The 9,831-nt window shown below is 41.5% G+C and overlaps 1 long non-coding RNA gene across 1 annotated transcript; it reads right to left on the reverse strand.

Moving 5' to 3' along the window:
* Positions 1 to 535: 535 nt before the first annotated feature.
* On the reverse strand, positions 536 to 9,335 carry LOC144586524 (uncharacterized). The gene is made up of 3 exons (XR_013541391.1): positions 7,502 to 9,335; positions 4,580 to 4,689; positions 536 to 3,223 (listed from the first exon to the last, which is right to left on the reverse strand). It is a non-coding gene; the product is annotated as an uncharacterized LOC144586524 (long non-coding RNA).
* Between the last annotated feature and the right edge of the window lie 496 nt (positions 9,336 to 9,831).

The following is a 9,831-nucleotide window of genomic DNA, read 5'->3' on the forward strand; positions in this document are numbered from 1 at the left end:
CAGCTTGTACTTATGGGAGTTCTTGGTCTACATACTGCTGAAGCCTACCTTGGAGGATTTTGAGCATAATCTTGCAAGCATGTGAAATGAGTGCAATTGTATGGTAGTTGTAGCATTCTTTGCACTGCCCTTCTTTGGGATTGGGATGTAGATTGATCTTTTCCAATCCTATGGCCACTGCTAAGTTTTCCAAACTTGCGGGCATATTGAGTGTAGCACCTTAGCAGCAGCATCTTTTAAGATTTTAAATAGTTCAACTGGAATGCCATCACCTCCACTGGCCTTGTTGTTAGCCATGTTTTCTAAGGCCCACTTGACTTCACTCTCCAGGATGTCTGGCTCAAGGTGAGCAACCACACTATCTTGGTTGTTCAGGACATCCAGATCTTTCTGGTATAATTCCTCTGTGTATTCTTGCCACCTCTTCTTGATGTCTTCTGCTTCTGTTAGATCCCTAGCATTTTTGTCCTTTATCATGTCATCTTTGCACAAAATGTTCCTTTAGTATCTCCAATTTTCTTTAACAGATATCTGGTTTTCCCTTTTCTAGTCTTTTCCTCTATTTCTTTGCACTGTTCATTTAAGAAGGCCCTCTTGTCCCTCCTTGCTATTCTTTGGAAGTCTGCATTCAATTTTCTGTAGCTTTCCCTATCTCCTTTGCATTTTGTTTCCCTTCACTTCTCTGCTATTTGTAAAGCCTCGTTGGACAGCCACTTTGCTTTCTTGCATTTCCTTTTCTTTGGGATGGTTTTTGTTGCTGCCTCCTGTACAATGTTACAAGCCTCCATCCATAGTTCTTCAGACATTCTAGTTCCTTAAATCTGTTCTTCACTTCCACTGTGTATTCATAAGGGATTTGGTTTAGATTATATCTGACTAGCCCAGTGGTTTTTCCTACTCTCTTCAGTTTAAGCTTGAGTTTCGCTATAAGAAGCTGATGATCAGAGCCACAATCAGCTCCAGGTCTTGTTTTTGCTGACTGCATAGAGCTTCTCCATCTTTGGCTGTAGAGAACATAATCAATCTGATTTCGATATTGCCCATCTGGTGATGTCCATGTGTAGAGTTGCCTCTTGTGTTGTTGGAAAACAGTGTTTGTGATGAGCAGCTTGTTCTCTTGACAAAACTCTATTAGCCTTTGCCCTGCTTTGTTTTGAACTCCAAGGCCAAACTTACCTGTTGTTCCTTTTATCTCTTGACTCCCGACTTTAGCATTCCAATCCCCTTTAATGAGAAGAACATCTTTCTTTGGTGTCAGTTCTAGAAGGTGTTGTAAGTTTTCATAGAATTTGTCAATTTCAGTCTCCACAGCATTGGTGGTTGGTGCATAAACTTGGATTACTGTGATGTTGAAAGGTCTGCCTTGGATTCGTATTGACATCATTCTATCATTTTTGAGATTATATCCCATTACAGTTTTTCCCACTCTTTTGTTGACTATGAGGACTACTCCATTCCTTTTACGGGCTTCTTGCCCACAATAGTAGATATGATAATCATCTGAATTGAATTTGCCCATTCCCATCCATTTTAGTTCACTGATGCCCAGGATGTCAATGTTTATTCTTGCTATCTCCTGTTTGACCACATCCAGCTTACCAAGGTTCATCGATCTTACATTCCAGGTTCCTATGCAGTATTTTTCTTTGCAGCATTGGACTTTCCTTTCACTTCCAGGTGTGTCTGCAGCTGCGTATCCTTTCAGCTTTCGCCCAACCACTTCATTAGCTGTGGAGCTACTTGTATTTGTCCTCTGCTCTTTCTCAGTAGCATGTTGGATGCCTTCCAACCTGAGGGACTCATCTTCCAATTTCATATCTTTTAGCCTTTTGTTTCTATTCATGGGGTTTTCTTGGCAAAGATACCGAGTGGCTTGCCAATTCTACTCCAGTTTAAGAATAGGAACTCTCCACTATGACCTGTCTGTCTTGGGTATCCCTGCATGGCATAGCCCATAGCTTTTCTGAATTACTCAAGCCCCTTCACCGTGACAAGACAGCAATCCATGAAGGGATATTGAAGTTTTATCAAACTGATTATCCAAACTTATGACAGAGTAAAGGACTAAGGGTGCCATCAGACGGTGGTTTATCCCACAATTTGGCCCACTCTGGGAATGGGCTGGTTCACTCCACTTTTGGGTACCCATACATAATAATCATGAACCAGCCTGACCCTCACACATTCCTGAATACACCTTTTGAAACTCTGACACGGACTACTGTTTTTAGTGTGGGTCAGATAGCCTCATTTTGGTTTGGTTCTGGTATGTGTGTCACTAGGATTGAACCAAAGTGGTCCCCCAATGCCATCTATCAATACAGTGAAAAATTTAAAAAGTACAGTACATTGATTTAAAAAGCCAACTTTCTGCAGCAGGGAGACAGAAAAGGATGGGGAGGGAAATCAATGTTGTGGCACTTCATGGTACCAGATAGCAAGCTGTTTGACTGGCATGCTATACCAGTGCAAAATGATTTTCATGCTTGTAGTGATAAGAGGAAAAATATGTGTTCTTCCTGACTATATTTATTAAGCAGCCAAGTTCATTTCTGAATCTATCACATGGTTTGCAAAAGTCATTGATCCCTGCCTGTGATTTTTCTAAACACTATTTACATGTATTTATTTTTATATTCTGTTGTAATGAGTTAAACAATTTCTTCGCAGCTGAAGACATTTAAAGGCAATCATGAAGTACAAAATCGCTTAATGAGAAAGTCATTACATAAATGAATTTAATCGGCACTGCAGATTCCTTATGGAAATGAGCAAAATAGTAATGTTCCCTATTTTTTAACGGAACAAACTCTTAGGAGTGTTCAGTGGTCTGCTATTAATAACACATAATGAACAAAAGAAAAGATGAGCACACCAAATGCATAATAACTTGACGCATTAATAGTTTTCTTCTGTATAGCAGTACACACTGAAATGTATTCAAGTAAGTAAACCATTGTCATCCATTTCCGTTATGTCATAACCCCTTTCAGTGCCAGATGTGGTTCTTGGAGTTTTTACAAACTTCCATGCTGCCTGGAGAAGGTGTTGCTGGGAGGGATTTTTCTGGGCTGGGTTGACTGTCAATCTATCCAGCAGTAACCAATATTTCCCTCCTGCTTCCGAACTCAAAGAGAGCCCCGCCTCTCTCCTCTGTGCTTTATTCCTCTCTGTTGAGGTCTGTTGCTGAAAGCAGTTGTGTTTGTCAATTTGATCTGTTCAGCTGTAAATAATGAAACATTTTATTCTTTCTACTATTAATGTCTCAGAGTGAGTTTTTGAGACTGTAAGTGCCAGTTATTGGGGAAAAGGGGTGGACTAATCTGGGGAACCTGAAGTTCTTCTGCTCTGTGAATACCTGTACTTCTACTGCACAGCTAGATGAATTTAACCAAACATCTAAAAATCTGTAACAGTTCTTTCAGAATTGTGGTCTATACAGAGGGGATTGAGAAGTGGAATATAGCAAATAAATGCAAGTCTCCTAGCTGAGTTTCCTAGCAAATGAATGTGACTCTCTTCCTCTATGGGAATCAGGGATTGCATCATATGGAAAAATTATAGGAAGTTGTTCTACTAACATTGTGTAAGAACTCAAGAAGTTGTCGTACTTCGCTCAGAAGTAGCGAAGTATGACAACTAGAACCCAAAGCATACTATTATTTTCATTAAGGATATCATAATGAGCTCTGCGATGACCTTCCTAGCATGACCCATGAGACCACTTTTGCAATGTTTGGGGCAATATCTTGTGAAAGAGCTGGAGGTACCACTTGTACAAGCAGAAACTGAGTCTGAAGCTTTGCCAAAAATGGGAATGGGTTCCGACAAGCAGCATACCCCCCCCCCCCAGAGGCACTCTTGGAAGTTTTATGCCGCTGTGACCTAGTGATGGAACCAGTTTTCCTCAAAGGTTATAGCAGATTCTCCTGCAGTTACCTTCTAGGTCCAGAACTGATGGGCAGTGACCAGGTCAACTCCATTTTGGAGACACCCCAGATTATTACGTCAGGAATCATTACGCACATTGATATCAATGATCCATATCTATGCATATGGGACAGACTGATTATTTTTCCTGGGTATGGGACATGTCCATCCCCCTCCAACAACAAAAAAATTCTACATGCTGCTACGAACATCTCAATAAACCATTCCTGGGTCTGTATATTGTACTTATTTTTAATCCACCATCAATGGGTATCTTCCTTTCACACTGCAATGATTCTCCATCTTTTATCTTTTATGTGCACTTTTTAATGAGTAAAAGTTATTATGGAAGATAAATGTCAAAATGTGAGATTCTTACTCTATGTGTACACCAGGTGTTTAATAGAAGACAAGTAGAATCGCTTTAAAATGATGGGATTGGAATGATAGCAATAAAACCTCTATTGTGCAACAAATCACTGTCTAAAGAGAAGGATGTTGAACAGTAATATTCAAATACAAGTTAGATTCTAGAACAGCACTACTACAAATGCACTGAAACAAAAACACACTCTTGATATCAAGGGTTGTATGACTTATGCTTGCTTTTCCCTCCCCCCTATTAGCATCATGAAAAAGGTTCAGCTACCTCCACATTGTCTGAGATATCACTTGAACTTGGTTGAGATATTGATCAGACTGGTGAAAACTTCATTGCAGTCAGCAATTGGGGATGTGAATCTGGCAGCCTCTCCATCTCTGAGAGAAACAAAGGGAAAGATAAATGACCAAGAAGTAGGTACTTTGCATTTTGTGACACATCTCACAGCTACACACAATACATTAAAAAAAATTACATATAGAAAAAATTGTACTCAAGAAGCCGTTCTTGCCAGTTGGTTAAATAGGAGTACAGTGCTCATAGTCACAACAGTGTCACAGATTGGTTATACCTAGATGAACGTCCAATAGGAAAATTCATGTTTTACTTTTCTCTCACACCTGGTCTGTCTGTCTGTCTGTCTGTCTGTCTGTCTGTCTGTCTGTCTGAGCCATGAACTATAAGCAAAAGCTTTTTGTTTCCTACAATGAAAAAGCATTAAAACAATTATCATTCTTTTTCTGTGTGAAGGAGTAAGACAGGGCAGATATCTCCATGTTCTTCTCTACTCTAAAAAGAGAACAAAATTTCTAATCCCACCAATGCATGGGTCATTACTAGAGATGGGCATGTACCACAGTTCAGTGATTTGACCTGGTGTTACACAGTACCTACAAAAGCGTTTAGCAAGCGCTGTGCACTTCCCTCCCCACCTCCTCAGAGCAATCGCCAACTCACTAGCAGCAATATGCTTCCCTCCTCTGCCTCCTCTGGTGGCCACCCACTCATACAAAGAGCTAGGGCAGGGAAGCCTGCAGTGCTGCCAGTGAGTGGGCAATTGTCCAAGGAAGTGGAGGAGGGAAGCGCACTGGTGTTGTTGATTGGGCAATCGCCAGGAGAAGGTGGAGGAGGGAAGTGTACAGCGCCCACAGAACACCTGTGCAGGTACTGCACCAAACTAAGCTGAACCACCAAACTGCAGTTTATGTGCTTCTTCATTTCCAACCCTCATTCCTGCCACATTTCCCAGTGATGCTGGCGTTCTTTGAATCAGACCCTTTCAATTGCCTCTGAAACAAACAGCACTATTGTATAAGCCTGCCTCGGGTAAAATGTGAATGGTGGATGAGAAGTCAGCAAGCTCAAACCTTTAAATGGTAGAAGATATGGCAATGGTGATGAAAGATGGGCAAACAGGTAAATTTCCCACTAGTGAGACTCATGGATATTTTAAGGAAGTGACTAATTATAGTGGATGGAGGCATGGGGTTCCTATAAGGAGAATTATAGTGTTGGACCACTCTGGTATGCTGCCGACTCTCATCAGCTTCCAGCTAACGGCCTGAGGAGCTGAAAGGAATCAGTGTTTTTCAAAAAAATACCCTGGTAACTGGAAGCTGAGTCATGGCAACTGGACTTCTTTCTTGTTAGGTTGAAATGTTTTGCTACTCATCTAAGGACCTTCTTCAGTCTGAGGAGAGTTAGTAAGAGATCCCTGATATACCCTCCAAGTTGGTTTCACTTTCCCCTGGTCTGAATAGGCTTGTTAGAAGGACAGAGGTGAGTGAAAATCTCACTTTTGCAGTCTTTCTGCAGAAGGACTTTTCTGCAGTCTTTCTGCAAAAGACCCACACATTGTCATGGGTCCTTAACAGTAATTAACAGTGGTCTTTCCAGTGTGTATGGTCCTAATCTTTCTGGTGATGGATAAAAGGGCAGCATGATTAATACAAAACAGATTCTTCCCTAGGCTTTGGGTCTCACACTGTTCCATTGTCCTCCTGGTTTGGGATATTGCCTTTTTAAAGGTCTGTTCTGGATATCGACAGGCCTGTTCCTCAGATGTTCATCTTCCTTCTCTGGAAGTGGAGGTGTTTCTTGATCTGGTTTAGCATCCTGATGACCCCTAGTTTTTGTTGCCATGGGTAATGAGAGTTAAATCACAGATATTGATCAGTGTGTATGGGTGGATGATATATCAGGGATCTTCTGCCAACTCTCCTCAGACTGAAGAAGCTACTTTGGATGAGTAGTGAAACGTTTCGACCTAACAGGAAAGAAGTCGAGTTGCCATGACTCAGCTTCCAGATGACCTCATGTGGATGACTGAGAATCTTCACATATATACTCTGGCAACTATTTTTTTAAAATATATATATATATATGTGTGTATGCAGAACTCACATCAATAAAATTTCCCTACTCCTGATGTAAACTGAAATCTCTTTCAAAGGTTAGAGGAAACAGTTGCAGTCAAATTGACCAAAAATCATTTTAAAAATTGGGCACTGCCTACTTATGAAGATGTCAATAAATAAAAACACATTTGATGTATCCTCAGTCCTTTATATCATCATAGGATTAGCCGTGCTTTAAATCTTCAGCCACTATTACAAATGCAACCATTAATTTATAAGCCATCTAGAGAGACTCTTGAAGAATTATCTGTGAAGAGACACTGAATTTTAAATAAACTTTATGAAAACTATGTTTTTGCCATCAAGAGAAGACACAAAATGACTGCATATGCCACCATCAAATTTAATATTCATTGGGCATTTAGTGGGTCTCAAGAGTAAAACATTTCAAGAGCTAATTTTACCATGTGCAATATTCTTGTCTTGCTAAGATATCTGATATTAATTGCCCTAATTTGAAAGCTACAGCAAAAACTATTAGACATTTCATGTTAAATTAAAGCTTCAGAATACTTGATTAATGCCACCTTCCATTAATTAAATTTAAACCTGTTCTTTCTCTTTTTTCCAGGTGGATGAAATAATTACGCACACTTCTTGCAGACATGAAGACAACTGGCTGTTTCTATGTATGTAAAGATAATATTATTTCCTCATACTTATGAAAAGATGAAGATGTGTGCTTGTGTGAAAGAGACAGAGGAGAGAAAAAGAAGTTCTATTCAAGTAAAGCCTGAAAACGGGTAGAGTTGTCACAATGGTGGCCACATACCTGCATCTTGCCTCCAACATTCTTTCTCCACATTCTGTGGAAAGAGGTGTTTATATGCTCATTCAGCTGATTGCACTTCCAGTGCTTTCATGATACAGAGCCTTGGGTCACATGACTTGCGCTGACACCCAGAGGGACATGGGAGTGGGACTTTTGTGTTCTAAAGACTTCCAGTCATGATTACAGTCCTTTCATTTTACAGTACTGGAGAGATGAAGCAAGAGAGAGAATGGGTGAGTGCAGGAAGAGGGAAAATGCTTCACTTCCCTGGGTGCCCAAGTGCTTGGATGCCATGTACAGAGGCAGCAACTGGCTTCCCTGCAAGGAGTCCAGGCACTGCCTCTGCATATATGCCACCCATGAGGTGACTGGTTCCTTTTCCCTGCCTCCCCAGCTGGATCCCTTATGCACTAGCCTGCACACATTCCTCTCCTCTTTGTTCAATCAGTCTCTGGCAGGAGCACGGGCTCCTTGCTGCACCTCCTTGGTTGATGACCCACTCAAAATCATGCTCCTGCAAAGGACTGGTTGAACAGTTAAAGAGGAGGAGGAGAGGAGTGTGCATCGCCTGGTGAATGGACAATTAGTCCATGAGGCAGGGGAAGGGAACATTGCTGCACCTGTGGTGCCACATGTACAAACCAGCATGAACCTCCAAAGCGAGGTTTATGCCCATCTCTAATCATGGCTAACCATGATCTACAAACCATCATGAACAATCATTTTACAGGTTTGTGCCCATCTCTTTTCACAAGTATGGAACAAATGAACTTGCCCATTCATTACCAGCCCCCACTATATCATACCTATACAACAATTCATCCTACTGATGTGAACACAAAAACCTTCATAGAGATCAATGTTCTGTCTAGGTATTTACTGGAATGTCCGCTTCAGCCATGCAGCCTCTCCTCCAATGCCAGGAAAGAGTTGATAGTCGAAATAATACCGCTATTTTATCTGAGCCATGTAAGATGATTGAAAGAATATTTTCAGAAGGTTATGCCTGCATTTTGGGACTTGTGAAAAAGAGAAGCTGACAAGATTTCTATAGATCATGTAGCCCTTTCAAAAATGATAAGAAAAAGAAAAGGAGCTTAAGGTTGAACAAGAGCTTGTCATTCATTTTTCATAAACTCTTTTCAAACCGACAAACGATGGAAACGCAGCCCATCAGTTATGTATACCAGAGGAGATTTGAAATCCTAGCTTACCTGAAAGTGACGGTAAGTGCCATTTAAAACAGATAGCCCTAAGCAAAAAGACTTTCTTTGAAAAAAAAAAAGGCCCCTCCCCTTTGGAAGGTAAATTTTTACTTCTACTGTATGTTCAGCGGGAGAAGAAATGAGAGATGTCTGGAAAAAATTGAAAGAGGCTTGCCATTCACAAAAATAATAGTGGCAGCACAGTTTCTTTCTTGCCACGCACACCTTCCTGTGCACGCTTTTGTTTGGGAATGAATCTGATAAATCTGTCAAGCTTTCCTCCACACAGGCTTCCATTATTCCACCTTTACATTTTCCACAACAAGCTGTTTCAGATTGCAGGTTACATTTTTTTTCCTAGGCTGCGTAAAAAGGTAGATACAGTGGAACCTCTACTTACGAATTTAATCCGGCCCAGACGATGTTCGCTGGTCGAAACGTTTGTAAGTAGAAGCTCCATTTTCCATGAGAATGCATTGAGAACCGATTAATCCGTTCCAGCTGAAGAAAGCCCCTGGGGCTACAAAAAACAAAATAAATCCCAAAATAAATGTAAACATAACCCCACCAGCCCAATCCCACCCTGCAAAAGTCTAAAAAAAAATTAAAAAAGCAAAAAGCAGCACCTTACCTCCATTGCCGCGACCGCCGCTGCCAGGAGGCCCCCCAGGCTCCAGACGCCGTTGCTGGGCCAGGGTTTCTCTGCCGCCGCTGCAGGCTTTCCCGGGGTTTGCTGCAAGCGCCACCTTTCTCCCCCACTGTGCGGCTTCTCTGCCACCATGGGAAGCCCTGGTCTACCCCAGGAAAGCCTACATCAACGGTGGAGAAGCCCAGAGGATGGCGGCGGAGAAAGTCGGCGCTGGTGACGAGCCCTGGGAAAGCCAGCAGCGGTGGCACTGGAAACCTGGGAGGCTGAGCCTCCCTTTTCCTAACCATTGGGTCGAAAGAGCTACAAAGAAGCAGCCTTTTTGCCACCAACAGTTAGCAAATTTAACTTTCCCACCCTTTCCCTCTGCCTTTTTTCATTCATATATTGAAGCTCTGTTTGCAAGTAGAAGCAAAGTTTTGCAAACGGAGCTGTTCATAAGTTGGATTGTTCATAGATAGGGACATTCATAAGTAGAG

Source organism: Pogona vitticeps, chromosome 2, assembly GCF_051106095.1.
Source record: "Pogona vitticeps strain Pit_001003342236 chromosome 2, PviZW2.1, whole genome shotgun sequence".
NCBI lineage: Eukaryota > Metazoa > Chordata > Lepidosauria > Squamata > Agamidae > Pogona > Pogona vitticeps.